The sequence below is a fragment of the Pholcus phalangioides genome, unplaced genomic scaffold (assembly GCF_987345545.1).
Source record: "Pholcus phalangioides strain wild (caught in Gottingen) unplaced genomic scaffold, Ppha-v1.0 ptg000015l_1, whole genome shotgun sequence".
NCBI lineage: Eukaryota > Metazoa > Arthropoda > Arachnida > Araneae > Pholcidae > Pholcus > Pholcus phalangioides.
The window spans coordinates 20,349,698-20,370,855 of NW_028301608.1; the positions used below are offsets into that span (position 1 = coordinate 20,349,698).

General features: G+C 36.8%; 1 long non-coding RNA gene across 1 annotated transcript; it reads left to right on the forward strand.

Annotated features, from left to right (window-relative positions):
- Nucleotides 1-1,675: 1,675 nt before the first annotated feature.
- On the forward strand, nucleotides 1,676-16,429 carry LOC149075639 (uncharacterized). The gene is made up of 6 exons (XR_016194013.1): nucleotides 1,676-4,490; nucleotides 4,611-4,826; nucleotides 7,477-7,792; nucleotides 7,940-8,274; nucleotides 8,385-8,484; nucleotides 14,356-16,429. It is a non-coding gene; the product is annotated as an uncharacterized LOC149075639 (long non-coding RNA).
- Nucleotides 16,430-21,158: the final 4,729 nt, after the last annotated feature.

Sequence of the window (21,158 nt, forward strand, 5' to 3'; positions counted from 1 at the left end):
AGCATCTTCCCTCAGAATGATATACAATGGTCTCCATCGTTCAATCCACTTTTCAAAGCAAGTAGAGAAGGCATTTTCCGGAAGCTGTTTCATCGAACCCTATACAGCTGAAATAACGAATAATTCTCCCACCGAGCTTCTCTTTCAACATCGGGAACAGCCAGGTATCGCATGGTGTAGAGGGGGTTAGTCGAGCCTGATTTTTAATACTGCTTCTACATAATATGTTTGTTTTGGAAATTTGCGACAATACATACCTAGAAAGTGTCGTGAACTGGTAGGAAATAGGACTCTACACCATAATAACACCCATGTCGGTATTTCTGTTCAGTATTATCTTAGTAAATGCAATATTGAAATCATGCCTCAACTCCTTTACAGCCCAAATATCTCAACATGCGATTTCTGGCTGTTTTCGACGTTGAAAGGAGAAGCTGCGTGGTAGAAAATTTAATGAAGATGCCGGGGTGGCCTTTTTCGTTCGGGTGAACCAGAAACTCGAGACGAGTTTCCCGAATTTGGTAAATTTCTTACAGCTAATTTAAAATACGTTTAAAACTTTTATATTTTAACATTTTATATATATATCTACTTCAAGTTATTATTTATTTATTTGAAGAAATCTAATGGCTCTTTTATGTCTGAAGGTACTTGCGATCCTGCGGCTCTTTCGCCCGATACAAACCCAGGCGGTAGATGAGATTTTGCACTCGAGTGGTGACTCTCGATCACCACTGTTTAACGCGATAATTCGAGTGGCAACGATGTATATTTTGATTTGGGCAATATCGCTTCATGAGTGTAATCAACAATACATGTGTATAAAAAAACTGTCAATCTTTAATCTTAAATAGGTGTTTTAGATATGTATATGGGTCTTCGCGTTAGTTCGAATTCGACAGTCGTGGTAATAAGAATATTATTTTCAAAGTTAGTCCTGCGGTTGTTTCACCCGATACAAACCCAGGCGACAGATAAGATTAACCCTTTGAACTGGAGAGGTGACTCTCGGTCACCACTTGCCCACGGAGCCCAATAAGCATGGAATACGATGAAGGAATCGGTTCAAGTGAAGATGAGAGTTCGATTTGTCGTTGATGAAGAACGAAATTGCGTCTATGCCTAGACTACTTCACAATAGAAAGGAGGAAAGCAATGATAAAGATAGCGATGAAGTAAGAGGTGTAAGAAGGCGAAAAATCAGGGTAATAGATAGTGAACGTGAAAGCTACAGTGATTTCGCAGAAGAGACAGAAAATTCAGAATGGATATTGTGTACAGAATCCGAAGAAACACCTGCAAAGAATACCATTCTGAATTTTCTGTCTCTTCTACGAAATCACTGTAGCTTTCACATTCACTATCTATTACCCTGATTTTTCGCCTTCTTACACCTCTTACTTTATCACTGCTTTCCTCCTTTCCATCGTCAAGTAGTCTATGCATAGACATAATTTCGTTCTTCATCAACAAAAAATCGAACTCATCTTCATTTGAACTGATTTCTTCATCGTATTCCATGCTTATTGGGCTCTGTGGGCAAGTGGTGACCGAGAGTCACCTCTCGAGTTCAAAGGGTTAATCTTATCTGCCGCCTGGGTTTTTATCGGGTGAAACAGCCGCAGGACTAACTTTGAAAATAATATTCCTATTTCCACGACTGTCGAATTCGAACTAACGCGAAGACCCATGTATGTATCAATAAATCTAAAAAACATATTTATGATAAAAGATTGGCAGTTGTTTTATACGCATGTATTGTTGATTATACTCATGAAGCGATATTGCCCAAACCAAACCTAAATATACATCGTTACCATTCGAATCATCGCGTCAAACCGAGTTGTGATCGAGAGTCACCTCTCGAGTGTAAAGCGTTAATCTTATCTGCCGCCTAGGTACTGAGTCCCATGGGCCACTCTTAAAGCCAAACGTGACGAAGGCTGACAGGGCTTCATTCTAGTTCACCCCTATGATAAATCTGATCTGATTTTTTTCAGTACAAAGCTAAACACCACTGTTTACCGAAGAAAAGGTGAGGGACCATACGTCCCACTTTTGAAGTCACTGTCCCGCATTTAGATTCAGGATTATTTTAAAGTTCTCAATTATTCCAGATAGCTTGGTCCACATTACAGCTCTTATTGATGAGCCATCATTACCGAGCCTCCACAATCTACAGCAAGGTCCCTAGTCGCCAGTCACCTTAGATGCGCCCATATACAGCAAATTTATAGCGTGAAAAAAGGAAAAATAAGCAGAATCGTCCTGGGCTGGAGCCCTGTCAGCCCTGCCCTTGGGGGGGGGGGTATGATTATTACTTACACTTATCCATTAAATAGGGACATCCAAAGTATTTCGAAACTGTGGGTACTTGTCTTAAGCTTCATGTATAAAATTGTGATTTCTGAACCATTTCTAGGAGTATTCAGACCTGTGCCTCAAATTCCTGTCCCCACTGAACTCCCGGCTCTGACGCCTCTTCTCGTACAGAGGAGCTTTATTAAGAAATTTATTTTCAAATTCATGTCTAGTTCTCCAGAGCTACACAAGTAGGAAGTCGAATTTTTCCCCTACCTTCATTTGACCACCTAAAAAATAAAAAAAATTACTGGGCGGGGCCGCAAAATGCATTCTTGCTCCACTTGTGATAGAATACATTCTTTTTTCTGGTATTATGGTCCCAGGCCCTGTCTGTTTCCTCAAGTTTTCTCATTTTCGCCGTGAAGGAATGGCTCAAAAGTGTGATATGTGATTTTTTACTAGTGGAAATTTTTTGTCTGACTTAAACATAAGCGCCCCTTACAACTTGCCGCTCGAGGGCACCGCACCCTTGTTTAAGCCGTCCTTGGAAGATGCTGACGTTATTGCAGCTGCACAAGGATCACCGAAGTAATTTCCAGGCAAAGCGTTCCCCACTTGCTTTGAAAACTGAACGATGGGATCATTGCATATCAGCTGAGATATATATATATATTAAAAAATCGACCACTTAGCAGTTTCTTTTTTCTGCCATATTGTGTCAAAAAATAAGCACATTTTTGATAAACAATTTCGTATTCGAATCGATTATATATATTTAAATCAGCAGTCAAGACTGTTGCTACATGTTTTGAATTTATTAATTTATGATAATTTTTAATTACAGCGAAAAAATATAATTTTTCCTCAATTTTGTTTCGCAGCACCCGAACGGTGCTCGAGCAAAACTGTGTCAAGTGGTTAATTATTTTTTTCCGTGCCCATATTTTTTGATTTTTTTATAATTTACTTCAGTTTTTGTGGAACGCACCTTGTATTTAAGTTTTTAATTCATTTGCATCCTCCTACTACTAAACTCATTATCTGTCTCGTATTACCATACATCAATTAGAAAACGGGTTTTTTACGTATTGCACACGTTTATTCCAGTCTCAACCACACTAAATATTCATCCTTTCAAAAAATCGTCATAGCAATCATTTCCATCAAAGTAAACACGATATAGTTTAACGTATCAAAATGAACCCTCTCTGACCTTCAATCTAGATCATTATTTTTCATCAAATAAGCTTTGTTTATACGATCATTTTTGCTGCTAACGACAAAAGTTTTTACAATTTTAATGACACACCCGGTGTGTAACTATTTTAAGGATTCAACGTCACGGGTCCGGTTTGTTTGGTTTTTTTTTCCGGACATTATTTTACATTTTTGGACGTTTGAATCTTTTTTGCATTTTTTTTTTTACAAGTTTTATGCTAGCAAAACAAAATACTGAAATGTGAACTCCACACAGTGAACTCTTTGTGACACTCACCAATGACCATTATCCTCCGTAGTGAAATTATTAGTATATTAAGATTATGATAAGAAAATTAATTTTTATTACTTATACATTTCTAACTTGAAAATGATTTTTAGAAGATATTGACGAATGTTTGTTCACATTTCGTATTTTCGCAAAAAATATATACAATACTTTATTATATTATTTTGTTTACATTATATACCTGATATATTTTTTCGTATTAGCATTGTGATGTGATTTTTCAATGTTCGATGTATTAGTATTGCACTGTATCATATGTCATCAGCCTACAATAACCAGTTTCATCCGTAGTTCACGATTGCAAAAGCATTCGCATCTTTAAATTCGTGTGTCAAATTCTACGTTTTGTTAGAAAATATATTCCACTGAAACATTTCAAATAATTGAGGCTGTGAGAAAGATAGAGTGTGTGTGTGTGTGTGGCATCAAGAATTCAGAAAACGGCTGGCAGACTATCAGGAATGATGAGATGTCAGGATCTAGAGCTATCCTCGAGCAACATCACGAGCTATCTCTGATCAAACATGGATGGAAAGAGGTTATAGAAATAACTAACCATTGAATTGCATCAAGAACCAAGGTAGCAGAAAGACCGTGTAGCTTTGATGTGGTCACAAATTTCACCGAGATTTTGAATATGAAGTCCCTTGTGAAGTTCTGCTGTGAAGAATTCTATCAGGTGAGATATTCCTTAGTACTGAAAATTCCATGTACTAATCCGGATATTAAAATTTAGTCTAATATGTCTAATTACTCATTTATTTTTAATTATTACTGATGAAATTTATTATTTACATAGTGCTCAGAACAGCAAAAGAACAAAAGCAAGTTAGAAACATCCCAAGCTCTCTTTGGTAAAAGATGGACACAAAGAGCCTACAGACACAACTTACCATTGAACAGCGTCAGGAATCCTGAGAATCGGAAAGGAGGTTGTAGCTTGGACCTAGTCATAAAGTTTGCCGAGATTCTGAACATTAGGCCCTTATGAAACAGCTGTGAAGAATTCCATCAGGTGACATATTGCGTTTAATATTGAAAATCCATGCATTGATCCGAGTATTGAAATTTCATCTGATACGTCTATTTACTTATTTATTTTTAAATGATGCACTTTATTATTTATGCAGGTTGCGTTGAAAAATTTCAAGAGATGAAAATTCTCTCAACCAATCAAGTTCTTGGATGTGTTTCACAAGGACTAATATGAATTGTTTTACGTTAAATATATTTTTTTCTGGTTCAATATTTAACGTGTCTTTGCAATGAAAAAAAAGTTAAGACTAAATACTCGGAAAACTGAATACATATGCTTAAAACTAAAACTATCACCCACGAAACTGATGTACACATAAAAATGCATAATCACTGTTTGTACCAATTGAATTTGCATTGTAAATTGTCAAAAAAATTGGAAAAGTTTATGACTTTACCCTGTATAATAATTCCTAAATTGTTAATCTCAAATAGAATTCACAACGTGAAAGAAGAGTTAAAAAAAATCGAATCTATGCAGCAATCCTATATAAACTCAAAAAACACGATTGATAAAACTTCCTAAGGACATTTTTTTTATTCGGGGATATATTCAATAATAGCATATGTGTGTGGAATTTGTGCCTGAAGTGGAGCATATGATACAAACATACTAGGATTAAATAACACTTATAATATATAAAATGAGATCATTAATAACAAATACCAACTCTAACAAAAATAGAACAATGTCACACACTAAAAATAACACACACCTATATTTATAGAATTATAAAAAATTTGTAAGAGAGTAAATCATACATGGGGGTTAACAGTGAAACATAATAGAACATCAACTAGATATAGGAACATTTATCGAGTGGCGAAAAATCAGTAAAACATAATTTAAAAAGAGGTTCTGCTAAATTGGTCCTAAAATGCCTAATCTTTTTCAAACAATGAACCATTCAAATATTATTTATGAACTTTCAATTTCAACATTTGCAAAAAACGCAAACAACCAATCGTGCAATAAATAAAGATGCTCGAAAATGAAAACATTTATGTAAATATATTGAGATCAGGGGTGTAGCCAGAAATTTCTTTCGGGGGGGGGGGGGAAACCAAAGTTATAATAAAAAAGATAGATTTGGCCATCTTTTACCCTATCTATTCTTTTTTCGGTCATTTTCTCACATTTCCGGGGGGGGGGGGACTTGGGGGTCTGGCCCCCCCCCCTCGCTACGCCCTTGATTGAGATATATTACAGTATCTTCTTCGTCCCAGAGGTAAACATAGGTGCACCTCATTTATAACGGTTTTAAATGTTTTTTAATGATTATTTTTCAAGTTAAGACAGATTAAAAATAATTTAAAACCGTTGAAAATGAGGTACACATAAAGTCGGCAGTCGGCACCGCTTAATCGGATGACGGATACCCTGCTTAAACGGATAAAATCCTTTATCACCAAAATTCCTCCTATATAATGTTAGAGTTGTTGGAAAAATCTCATATTATAAAGACGAATTAAATCAAACATTACGCTTTACACATCAACCAATACGCACATAATATTTTTATTGAATGAAACATTTGGCATTAATAGAAAATATGTTCTGAATACTTCCAAGTATTCAAGTTGTCTTTAATACGTACATTGAGCCATTTTATTTCTGTTATCTGTTGAGCCAATAGAGGGCGCTAACTTTCCTAATGAAACGTAAAAATCTTCGGCATTGTGATCAATGACACAATAAATGATCGAGTAAATTAGACATCAAAAATGAAATAAAAAATATATGGAATTACAAGATCAATGATCATTGTAATTAAATATAATTTACACTAGATTTTTAAGATCTGATGTATTCTAGAAGCTTTATTGATATTGATCCTTTACCATTTTTTAGTATGCAAACTATACATACTAACATTGTAAAATGACAATTGAATTATTCCCGCATAATCGGATATTGTGTGCTGGAATCGTTCATTTTTCCGATTAAGTGGGGCCGACTGTATGTGTGTGCATCCGGAGCAAAGAAGGGTACACAGTTTCTTAAATGACAATAATTATGTAAATATTGGATAGGGAGAATAGCAAACAGAGGTATGGCATTTTATTGGGAACCGTTGATGCTGGAGGCATACTTCTAATTAGAAAAAGTTTCCAAATGTGTAGTACTCGTACATGCCATTCATGTTACAAGGGGTTGTATAGTTATTAAAAGATAAAAAAATAACTTTTTATACAGCCCCAAAACCCAATTAGGAAGCTGTTGCCCTGTCTTTCCTGATGCCACATAAAAACAATTCCACGTTTCCAAGTGTAATATTCGCAGAAATATTCGAATTCGAAAAACAGAGGAAAGTTGAAAAAAAGATTTAAACGCGGGTAAATCGTTTTACTCCCATTTTACAGTAAAATGTCATACGCGCTGTATGCTATGAGCCCTGTATATCGCAAGAAATCGACTCTCTGGAATTTGACCATTTTATGTAATAATGAAGTTAATTTTTAGTGTTGTACATGGGTATTTTTTTGCTTTGTTTGTTTTTGCATAGAGATAGTTAATTTTATTTTTTGTGCCGTATGGAAGAGGATATCTTTGTCAAATGTATTTTCCTCTATGCGTAATGGGATTATTTATTTACGAGATTTTTCATTTTTTATCATGTCTCTGATAGGTTGGACATGGATATTCTTCGCCCCTGTTGTTTGCATTAGCGGAAGACATTTTCAGAAGTGAAATCAGTTGACACATTCAAAAAATCTGAAAATTGCTTCCGCCTGTATGGTAACATACAGATCAAATCCAACAAGAGGCGATCAGTATAGTTCCTCCTTGTATCGGCGTACGTCAAAGGTATAAGCAGTAGCCACCTGACAACTGAATATATAATATTCATCAATGCCAAAAAGGACATACAGTATGCATAGAGAGCACTCGTGGAATGGCACTTGAGAGAAGAAACTTGCACGTTTTATAGTATGGTGATCACAGTAAGTCGAATTTCCCTATTTTTTTTGTGTACTTTTTAAAATTCGAAATTTATATTTTTTTATTTACTTGTAATTGTGTTTTCTTATTGTAATCTATTTAATCTTGATTAATAAAATATTTATTCATTAAATTATTATTTTTTGCAGCACAGGCTACTATTGCATGCTGTTTTACATGTTATGAGCATGAAGTGATCAATCCAAGTAATCGGAGTGGCACGAACGAGCTACTGAAGAAGGCTACCTATTAGTGGGAAGACTCGCGAGACTGATGTTACCTGTCAACAGAGAATGTTGCTGCCATTTAATGGAAGACCTCATTAGTTCATTCATCACACCTTTTCATTCCTCGGAACGACAGAACACATTTCAATACTCAAATCCACATTCAATATCTTTCTATTATCATTCACAACCGCTTGGACCCATTCTGAAGTGGTTAAAAATAGGACAAACATCTTATATAATTCCCATACAGACTTGTAAGTTATTTCTTATGTTTAATCATACCCGCTTCCTTTCCGGGCAATTAATGTTTAGACATTGTGAGGAAATTCATTTTAACTAATTTATTTTCTTTCTTTCTTTCAAGAATCGTGTATGCTTCCACAGAAACGATGTCCTGACTCTAAGCGAGGTCAAAGGACAATTTACTGATGAATTGGTTGGTCATACAATAAAGTTCGTTTCAGGTAAAATAATAATGATTGTAGCTTTGACATGGGAAAGCATATAAGTCACAAAAATCAAACTTCACAGAAACAAGCCATAGACACTCATTGTTAATGCAATTTTTTGAGAGCTGCAGTAACTGAATTATTTCTTTTAGCGATTTACTTGCTTCACTATGCCACTTTCATGGGTTCGTACTATCTTATTTGCAAAAAAACAATAATTTTTTATTTTTCGTGATTTACATGATTCTCCATGTCAACATTTCAATTATTATTCATTTTCCCGATATTTTTCTTAAAATCCAAAAATTATCCGAGAAGCACAGGCTCTATTACAAAAAGCGCATTGTTCTTTGGGAACTCGGGCGCTTCCGAAGATAGTAATACATAAATAAAAATCAGCAGAAAACCAATAAAAGTTAGTAGAAATACGTGATAATTCGGTAAAAAATTGGTGATAATTTTCAATAAAAATCGGTGATAATTCAATAAAAATCGGTGATAATTCAATAAAAATCGGTGATAATTCAATAAAAATCGGTGATAATTCAATAAAAATCGGTGATAATTTTCAATAAAAATCGGTGATAATTTTCAATAAAAATCGGTGATAATTTTCAATAAAAATCAGTGATAATTTAATTAAAAAATGATAATTTAATTTAAAAAAATGGTGATAATTCAATAAAAATCAATAAATTAATAACAAAGGTACTATTTTTTAACCGCTGTAGTTCTTATTATATTTATTTACCATTGCATGTGTGAAAGCTCTTGCAAGGACCGCATTTCCAATGACAAAAAAGAAAAAAGAAAAATAAATAAATCAAATTATAAATAGAAAAAGAAAACAAATTAAAAGAACAAACTCAAGAAATATACAGGGTGTCCGGTAAGTGCTAGCACGGTCTTTTATCTTTTCATCCATCCGTCGTAGAGGTATGATTCCAATTTGAAAAATGCTCAACAAAAATTACCCTTTACCAGTTTTGAGAGTAAAAATATGGTGTGTAACAAAATGAAAAAATCTAAATTTTTATACTGTCCTCCAACTTCCAATTAGAAAGTTGTTGCCCTGTCTCTCCTGATGCTAACAACAACAAAAAATTCCATGTTTCTAAGTGCAATATTCAGAGATATTCGGAAAACGGGAAATTTGGGGAAGAACAGCTCTAAATGCGAAAAAACCGTTTTACACGCATTTAACGTTGTTCTTTCCCGAATTTTTCCTCCGTTTTTCGAATATCTCAGTGAATATTACAATTAAAAACATTGAATTTTTTCGTTAAAATCAGGAGATGAAGAGCAAAAACTTTCTTATAGTGTTTTGGGGTACATGGGGACTGTATAAAAAGTTTATTTCTTATTTTAAAGGACTATACTCCTTGAAACATGAATGACATACGAGTTCTGCACGTTATTTGGAAACTTTTTCTAATCGGAACTATAACTCTAGGATCACAACGGTTCGCCAGTGAAATGGCATACCCGGTTCGCTATGCACCCTGTATGTAGATTGTATTGATGAAATTCCTTTCAGAAACAATTGAAAATCAATTATCAATCAATGTATCAACCCTTTCTCTACCACAATATGGAAAGTAGAATAAGTAGAAAATTATTATAAATATAAATATAATGATTATAAATAATTATCGCATGTAAATTACTTAATAGGTCATTTTAGTTTGAATTAAAAAATGACAATGATAATAATAACAATGTTTTATTAAACACACAATTAGTTGGTGCATAACGAATCCCTTTATGCATTCAATTTTTTTCTCTAACATTATAGATATTTTTATACAATTTAACCACAGAACATTTAGGATTTTAATTGTTGGTTATTTTTTTCTCGAATTTTAACTTCAACAAAATGCAACTTTTTCAGAACTGAAACTTACTCATACTTTGAGCCATAAAATTTCTGTAAATAATTTTAAAATAAGAAATCCTCTCCTTAAAGTATGTAACACCTCAGTGTTGAGAGAGACACAAATTTCAAGACATTTGGACAAGCGATGTTTGAAAAAAATTTCCTTTTCTAATGAAAAACTCAGTTTTGCGAAAAAAGTATTTTAATAGAAAGGATCAGCATGTACAGGGTGATTCAGAAAAGATGGGGAAAACTTTAAGAGGTGATAGTACACACCAATACTAACAGTTGTCATCAAAAAATGAATGCATGGTCTAATATGAAACGGCCGCTCCGCAAACGCTAAAACGGCATTCGTGTTGAAATTTATCGGGAGAAAAAGAACACCGTGCATGCAAATGCAACCTGGGGAAGAAGAAGAAACCGTATGCAAATCTGCGTCACAGTGCATCAGACCGGGAAGCAAGAAAAGATCCCGTTTCGCACAGCTGCCGATGCAAGCGCGAAAATTTTTTCGGATTGGACAAACCGCCTGTGGGGAAAACGCTCACCGTACATTCGCGCTGCCTCTGCGGTACTTCCGTTCGCAGCTCCGTAGATGAATTGCATGCCTGCTTTTTCAGCATTACTAAAGTGTGCCATTATCCCGGACGTTACAACTGTTAGAATGGTTGCAAGCTGCAATAACTTCACAGAGCTGTCGTCCACGCCTTTTATTCATTGCAACCCAGATTTGCATAGGGTTTATTCTTCCCCAGGTGACATTTATACAAATACAAATACAACGCCACAACAGGCAAAATGCCCAACGAGGTGGCTGATAAAAAGATGCCCATAAAAATATGGTTGTCATATGTTTCAAAAATACAGCAACCCAATTAAAAATGCAATTAACACAAATTACAAACAATATATACACATGATAAAATATTATACAATGCCCATAAAGAATACTTATGGTTGTCTTATTCTAAGAATGGATAGCTTCTCGATTTACCCCAACATGTTTATCGTATTTCTTTTTAAACGTGTCAATTGTGTTACAATTTACTACCTCCGGGGGTAAGCTATTCCATTTATTAACAACCCTATTGGAGAAAAATTCCCTGCGACACCATAACCTTGCATTGTCCCTCACCAATCAATACTGGTGTCCCCTTGTAAAAGCAGTCGATTGGCGGTGTACTAAAAGTTCATGGTCCATCCTATCCATCCCATTGAAAATTTTGAACACTTCGATCATATCTCCTCGACACCTGCGTTCATCCAATGTAAACATATTCAAAAAATGAAGTCTTTCTTCATAACTCAAGCCCTGTGTGCCAATAAGGACACGCGTAGCTCTTCTCTGCACCCCTTCAACCAAGTCTATGTCCCTCTGTAGGTATGGTCTCCAAAACCTTACAGCATACTCCAGTCCAGGACGAACTAAGCCTCGAAAAAGCGGAAGAATGACTTTAGGAGAACGCGAAGAGACCTTTTTGAAAATGAGACCAAGCATTCTATTCGATTTTTTGACAACCGCTGAACAATGTTCAGAAAACTTAAGTCGCTCGTCAATGAGAATTCCCAAATCGGTGACTCTAGTTGCATCCGGGATAGTGACACCATTCAACTCGTAAGAGAACCGTGGGTTGTTCGAACCAAAATGAGCGACCATGCACTTATCTACGCTAAACGTCATGCTCCATTCATTTGCCCATGCTGCAATCTTGTTTAAGTTGGTCTGGAGCAACTCCCTATCGCTTTCATTTCCGATTACCCCCATTAGCTTCACATCATCTGCGAATTTGCTAGTAATTCCATCGATACCCTGATCGAGTTTGTCGATAAAAAGTGAAAAAAGTATGGGGCCAAGGACACTTCCTTGAGGAACTCCACTTGTGACGTCTGTCCAACCAGAGAATTCCCCGTTCACCATAACTCGTTGCGACCTATCTCTTAACCACGATTCTATCCAATTCAGCAAGTTGCCCCCTATTCCAATCTCGTGTAAACCCTTCAAGAGTTTGCCATGTTGGACCCGATCGAATGCCTTCTGGAAATCAAGGTAAACAACGTCGACATTTTTGCTCTTACCCAAAGCCTTAGTCACGTAATCATAGAAGCAAAGGAGGTTAGTTACACATGACTTCCCCTTCCTGAACCCATGCTGATTATCCGACAATACATTATTCTCGTCTATCCACTTCACAAACTGCCTTTTGATGATAATTTCCAAAATTTTCGAGAGGGAGCTCGTCAAACTCACTGGACGATAATTAGACACCACTTCTCTACTACCCTTCTTAAATATCGGAACAACGTTAGCCAGTTTCCAATCTCTCGGGACGATACCCTCAGCAACACTACTCCTGTATATCTGTGCGACTGGCCCCAACAATTCATTAGCACCTTCCCTGAGAACCCTGGGATAGATATCATCTGGTCCTGGTGCTTTGCTTGCACATACATTTCTTAGAAGATTTAGGACCTCCACGTCTTCCACTTGAATATCGTTGAGCGTTTTATTACCCCATGCAACACCCGTATATCGAATATCATTATCTCCATTAAAAACCGACGCGAAAAAGTCATTGAAAGCACTACACATGCCTACATTGCTCTCTACTTTTGAGCCTCCTATCGAGAGGGGGGCCAACTGTCCCCTTACATCCATTATTGACGTATCGAAAAAATGATTTTGGGTCAGAGCCAATGTTATCTGCCAACCTAGATTCAACTTGCTTTTTACTATCCCTTATCGCTTTCTTCAACAGTCTTCTTTTATCAGTAAACAATGATAGGTCACCTCGTCCACTTTTATACTCTCTGAATGCTCTTTTCTTTTCAAGATAAAGGTTCCGCACGCTATCCGTGAACCATAGAGGGTGTGATTTGAATGCATGGTGTTCTTTTTCTCAAGATAAATTTCAACAGGAATGCCGTTTTGACGTTTGTGGACCGTCGCTCCGCAAATTTCATGTTAGACCATGCATTCTTTGATGACAATTCTGTGGTGTTTGGTGAGAACATGACAACTACAAAAGCACATTTTTGAGATATAAGCATTTTCATTGTCATTTAAAAATCAAAAATGAAGCATACACATAAATACAAATGAAAATATCATACATCAGCATGTCGTTTAGCCGTACGCACATATTTGTGCATTTATTTCACTTCTAATTAGTTACAATTAGCAAGACTTACTTTTAGATGAAAAAGCCATTTCTTGGGAATATGTTCTGACCAAACACCACAGAATTGTTTGTATTGGTGTCTACTATCACCTCTTAAAGTTTTTCCCATCTTTTCTGAATCACCTTGTATAATCCCTGCCAGCAGTTTATATTAAAATATGTTCAAAATACTTCTAGTCCGGGTGAAAACTTGAACCCATTAACGCACCGAATTTCAAAGTATTTGGAAATTGAAAAATTCGAAAATGTGTTTTTTAGAAAATTTGCGCATGCACCAACCCCCGTAACATCAGGCTTGTGTAAAATCGATATTCCATTACTTGACTAGATACACATTAAACTCTATTTTGATCTTAAATTTGTGAAAGACGACCCCCACCCCCGCATCCTCTCTCAAACTTTAAAATTGAACACCTCGGTTGGTACTTGGTGTTCAGCAATGAAACGTGTGTGTACATGGTATGTTTTATATATATCTGAAAATACAAACATTTTCTGGATAGGGAAAGATAAAGTTTCCATTTTTGCAATTTTATGAAAAAAATTTAATTACGTAGAATTGACATAATACGAATATTTAGGGTATTTAAATTATTTTCTTAAAAATTTTTAGCTATGGCCAACGGTTTAGCAAAGTGCCAGAGTAGGAACTTTCTGTACACGCTGTTCACTACACATGCGTAACAAATTGTTTGCACAGCAGATATCTCTGCAACCGTAGACTTAAGTAAAGACATGGATAAGTCTGAAGCAAAGCTTTAGGTCAATCTCCATGAGACTCCATTCCAGTTCCCTGTTTTACTGTATATTACTTATCTATATTTACAGGTGCAAAAACTATGCATACAGAAGATCCGATGCCAAAATTTATTTGCATAAGATCATGGGATTCAACTTCAATTCACATACCAAGCACTGACAGCCTTATCGAGTAGTCTTAGTGGAGACTCCACTTTGCAGTCAATTTACTAATAAACTCTCACTATGCGTGATGAGCTCAACATTATAAGAAATGCCGAAAAAGGAAAGTTCAACGTGACTTTGCCGACGTCCATGGCAAGGTCCCGCGGTTGAATGAGCGCTAGAGAAGGAAACCAGATGTCATTGTACCTTGTGTAAATGATGGCTATAGGTAAAGGAACCCGAGCTTATATGTGTATTAGAGCTATACGTAGACAATCTGTGATAAATGGTTACTAGAATAAAGGGGTAATGGCCACTAGGACAAGGAAATTTTGGTTAAAAGAGGGATGGAGTAAAGGAAGTGCGAGTATATCATCGTTATGCCCCTTGTCGTATTTTACTGGCGAACCATTGACTCTGGAGGCATACTTCCAATTAGAAAAATATCCAAATAACGTGTAGAACTCAGATACATCATTTGTGTTGCAAGGGGTTGTACAGTTATTTCAATAAGAAAATTAACGTTTTATGAGGACACCATGTCCTCAAAAACTCAATTAGAAAGTTGTTGTCCTGTCTCTCCTGATGCCAACGAAAAAAATTCCTCGTTTCTAAGTGGGATATTCGCAGAGATATTTGAGTTCAAAAGTCTGAGGGAAGGTGGGGAAAGAACGGCATAACGAGGGAGAGAAGAGTTATCCATTAGTTTTTGCCGTTCCTTTCAGATCTTTCCTCCGATTTTGGAATTCAAATATCTCTGCGAATATTGCACATAGAAAACCCCAATTTTAATCCCCAAATTTTTTTTGTTGGCCTTAGGAGAGACAGGACAACTATTTTCTAATTGGGTGTTTTTGAGGACAACTCTTCCTGGAGTTCCCGGCAACGTCAGCGAGTTTGTTTGGGTTATCGCACCGCGGGCGTGGAGGCCTACCCTCTGCGTGTTCCGGTAGGGGAATATTAATCCCTTTCCCTCTTCGGTCGAAGCGGGGCAGATTGACTACTGAATGCCGAGCTTCGGAACGGCTTTCGCCAATCCCCAAGGGCCCCCATGTTCAACTGCTGTTCATATTCACTTGGAACCCTACTCGACCTTAGTCCTCCTGGGTCTCACTTGAGTTTTGAGGACAGGGTGTCCGTATAAAAAGTTATTTTTAATTTTATTTTGACAACGATGAACGAGAGGCGGATTCAACGGCCCCCGACTTCTGATGGGTCCCGAAAAATCCCCAAAATTACACTTTTTTCAAGTCTATGAGGCCCCAGTATTTTCTTCTGCCCCCGGGCCCTCAACCGACCTTAATCCACATCCCTTGCCACATGAATAATGTATCTGAATTCTATGTTATTCGGATACTTTTTCTAGCTGGAAGTATGCCTCTAGATTCAACGGTTCGCCAGTAAAATGCGGCAAGGGGGAATTATAAGTAATCACCCTGTATGCCATTAGGCCAAGGGAGCCGCGGGGAAATAAATGTAAGCTAGATTAAGTGAATGATTCTTAGGTGTAAGGGAGCCCAAACGCTCAATAACTACTGACGCGTGGGATTGAAATACACTCATTGTAGCTCATTTCAATCGAAGTTCTGTTTCGATAGCCAGTATTACCAATGTAAATAATTTTTATTTATGGTATACTTTCGGCATTTTTTTCACAAAACCTTAAACGTGTTTCAGAAAATGTAAAAATTTTGGCCAATGAAATTTTGAGTCGTACGAGTAGCTACCCTTTTAATAATATGCAGAGTGTCCCATAAATTCATAAATAGTTTAAAAATTCATAAAGAATTAGTATAACTCTCGATTATATAAAATATTGATATACAACGATTCTTTGGTGTTTGCAGAAAAGTTATTTTCACGAAGGTGGTTTTTTTTTGGTACAGAAAAAAAAAATTAGTTCAAATTTTTGTCGACAGGCGGCGCTTTACGTAAGTCCAACAGGATTTATTGTATCTGAACCTTTCTTTAATTTCTTCTGTATCTGAAACATTTGCAAAGCTTCAGCTGACGATTTGCGGTTGAGGCAAACCAACTTCACCAATCGTGCTTTATTCAGCGATGGCAACATCCTTATGTAAGCGCCAGTAACAGGAAAATTCAGAAATGAGCTGTTAACTGTACAATCTGCATTTTATGGGATTCCGGTTTGCATATTTCCAGTGATTTGCTTTCGTATAGTTCCCTCTATCGACAAAAAAAAATTAACATTTTTTTTCTGTACCAAAAAAAATCCACCATAGTAAACATAACTTTCTCTCGCCAACCGCCCTTCAATTTTTGACATTTCAAACTATTCATGAATTTATGGGACACCATGTACTTAATCATTATCATATAATTACATCTCATCATTATCATTTGATAGCTCAAAACCACTACTCATGATTCATTACCATAAGAAAATATTTTGAAACCGAAATAAAGTAGTTTTTGTGTTTTTATTGCAGCCTTTCATTTCATCGTTTTTTTTACATTCCGAAAAATTATTTCATTTTATTTTTTCCTCAAGTATATTCAAGTTCACTAAAATTGAATTTATTGCTATTTCAGACGGATAGTCCATGACAACTACGCTGGCCATATATCATTGAATAAAAAATAAAGGAAATCGAGTTCCTAAAAATACGGATCACCATCAATTGTCACAAGTTGCCAACCATTAGCGAAAAACATCAATTACCGCCGAAATATTGTCAACGGCGAGTAATGAAAGACTAATGCTGAGCGCAGAGGCGTAGGCAAGTGGAGGGTGCTGAAGGGGGGGGGGGGTGCCCTCCCCCGCCGACCGAAAAATTAGAAAAAAAAATTAAATATTCTGAAAAATTTAAATATCGAAAGAAAATATACCCTTCTATAAGTATATGATATGTCAGTAGTTCCCAACCGAGGGTGCAGGAGAGCTTTTTTTTGAGGGTGCGAGATGGAAAAAAAAATTACAAAATTTTGACTTCAGGGGAATTGAAATGATAAAAATTGAATTTTTCAATTCCTAAAAAAACATGAATCGTACCAAAATTTTGTCTTTTGGTCGCAGAAATGTGTCATACGAATTTTGCGGTTTACGGAAATTTTCTGCCCGACATCTTGCCCCTAGCATGCTTCGTTTCTGGTACATTTTGCCACTGAAAATTCGCCTGCCCAGACCATATGAGCGTCCCAGTGATTCACCATAAGAGTCGTCAATTGAGTGGCCCTATCAGTGACCAAGTGAGTTGTACATTTACCCTGTGACAGTTTGATTGCCCTATTACCGTATGAGTGAACATATGAATGATAGTGTGATGGTCAACCACTTGGTCACTCATGTGGTTTAAACTCTTTAAACCAGAGATAGTGTACCCTAGGGTAAACTATCTGTGCAGTCCTTAGTAACTACTAGTCCGAATGAACTACCGATCGGAGGACCGAAGTTAAGGCCCGCTTTAACTACCGGTCCTTAAGATCACGTGACGTGAAATAGAAGGGGAGAAAATTTTTGGTTTCGAGAGTAACGGATCTCTAACCAATTGGGATGCCGTTTGAAGCCTACAACTACTACTAATTATTTAACCATCGTTTTTCCGCAGTGGTGGTGACAGCGATTTCATGTTTACAACTGATTGTAAACAAACTTTTTCCCGCGGGATTTTTTTTCTCGCCTTAAATTTTTGCCACTCATGCTTTGAAAATTTTTTTTACTCTTATATCGCTAGATAGTTTAGTTGTTTTGTAAACGTATGAGGACGCGACATTTTTCATATATTCTGTGGACTTTTTTCAGAAGATTCAGTATATAATAATAGTAATATTTTGTCTGAGCTCATCGACCCCCCCCCCCCACCCACACACTTGAAATCTTTCCAAGGGCCCGTGCTTTTCGATACTTGCAGGAACGAGTATCTGGGGGCCCCCAGTTGCATAGAAGTGGGTCTCGTATTAACGGAAATGAAATTTAAAAATCGTTCTAAATTAAGGTGGACGGCACACTGGTTGAGCCCCTCAACCGAGGGCCCTACTGAATACTATTTTTAATATTGAGTGCCACTTAAAGATCAATTCATTACATGATTTTTATTATTACTACACATTCCATTGCTTTCAAATGACTTCGTTGAAACAATGAATTGCAAATTATTTTTGGAGCTACTAAATTTTAAATTATTGATAATTTATGATTAAAAGATAATTAACTGCCTTGCAACTTATTGTAGTTCTGTATTTTAAACTCCTCAGTCTTAAAAAATATTATCAGAACATGATTTTCTATGAATGAGTTGTTAGTGCAAACGAATACTTCAATATTTAAAAAATATATATACATCTATATTAAAGATGTTTTACCAATCTATGCGTTTCATACTTAGCTTCAAACAAATAACTTCACCTGATTAACTCTCATTTGACCGTATATTTCATTTTAGTTATTGATAGAAACATGAATTAAGCATATTGACATAAGGGGCCGTTCAAGTATTACGTCAGCAAATTTTTACCCATTTTTGGCCCCCTCCCTGTCAGCACTGCCCCCCCTCCTAACGCATATTTGTGGGATCAGAAACGTACGCTTGAAGGGGGCTCGTGCGACCCCCAAACGAAAAAAATATTTTTTTAATGCAAAACATATGAAAAAAAAAAATCGAAATTGCGGAAGAAAATACCTTTATATGTTACTGGGGGGGGGGGGGCTTTGCCCCCTGACGCCTACGGCGTCCACCCTCCCCTCCAACTCCAATAGAGCTAACTACTCGTCACATCTTTAATTATAAAGCAAAATATGCCTCAGGCACTGCGAATGCCTGCAAAATAGTCATTCAATTGACAGTTTCCCACTCTGATTTCGATAAGCAATGCACTGCCATCATAAATACAACAGAATACTCGATATACTGCAATACATACATGATACACCACGATAGGCAATACAGCAAATTAAGTAGTGATTCACTATATACGGTGTATCACAACACGCAAAGCACCACCATCGGCAATAAAGCACAATACTCAATCCACCACTATATGCAGTGCAGCACAATGAGAAATACAGCACAAAATGCAATGTACCACCATCGGCAATGCAGCAATACGCAATGCACCAACATCAGCAATACTGCAAAATAAGTAATGTACCATGATAAGGAATGCACCACAATACGCAATACAGCACAATACGCGATGCATCGCAATAGGCAAAGTACCATAATATGTACCACAAGCGTACCATCAGCATTGTATTTGCAGTGCACCACAGTAAGTAATACAGCACAATAGCAATACCCACTGCATTAGATTAAGCAATACAGCACACAATGCACTACAATACGCAATGCATTACAACAAGCAATACAGCACAATACAAATGTACCACAATACGGAATAAGCACTGCATTATAATAAGCAATACAGCACAATACAAATGTACCACAATACGGAATAAGCACTGCATTATAATAAGCAATACAGCATGCAATGCACAACAATACGTGATGTATAACAACACGCAATGCTCCACAATCAGCAATGCACCATATTGCAGTGCACCACAATAAGCCCTACAGCACAATAAGCAGTAGGCACGACATTATAATAAGCAATACGGAACACGATGTACTACGTAATGCACCACCATCAGCGGTGCACCACAAAACGCAATGCAACACAATCAGCGGTGCACCACAATACGCAATGCAACACAATCAGCGGTGCACCACAATACGCAATGCAACACAATCAGCGGTGCACCACAATACGCAATGCAACACAATCAGCGGTGCACCACAATACGCAATGCAACACAATCAGCGGTGCACCACAATACGCAATGCAACACAATACGCAATCAACCACAACAAGCAATGAACCACAATATGCAGTGCACCACAATATGCAGTGCACCACAATACGCAATGAACCACAACAAGCAATGCACCACAATATGCAGTGCACCACAATACGCAATGAACCACAATACACCATAAGCACTGTATTAGAATAAGCAATACGGCATGTGATTCGCTAAAATACGTGCTGCATAACAATGCGCAATTGGCTAATATTTACAGTGCACCACAATAAGCAATGCATCACAATACCTCATGTACCGCAATATCGCGCAATACGCGATGCATCGCACTAAACAAATCATTATACGCAATGATCCATAATAAGCCATAAGCACTGCATTACAATAAGCAATACAGCACTCAGTGCACTACAACACGTAAAGCATCACAATCAGTAATGTAGTAATGTGTGTAATCAGTAATATGATTTGACACCACAAATAAGCAATGCAGCATAGTATGCGATGAATCGCAATAAGCAAAGCACTATAATGCGCAATACACCACAATACGCATTAAACGCTGCATTACAATGAGCAATACAGCATGCGATGCACTACAATATGAAATGCACCGCAATCAGTAATGCACCATTATTTTTGTAGTGCCACAATAAGCAATGCAGCACAATGCGCAATGAAAAGCAAGTATTCATCCTCGACTCAAAATGAAACTTATCAATTTCCCCATAAAGAGAACTGTCCAATGCCCCACCCTGGGTACCCGGACCCTTTGTGTTGGGAGCACTGGTGATGTACACATACCTCTGGGTGCATGCACAAACTTTGATCCCTACAGGTCAAGCGGTTCCCGATGTGTTCAGGAGTAAAATGAAAACTCGACCTAAAATCGTAACCGACTTCCGTAACACGAAAACGTAACATAAAATCGTCACTAATTTCGGTT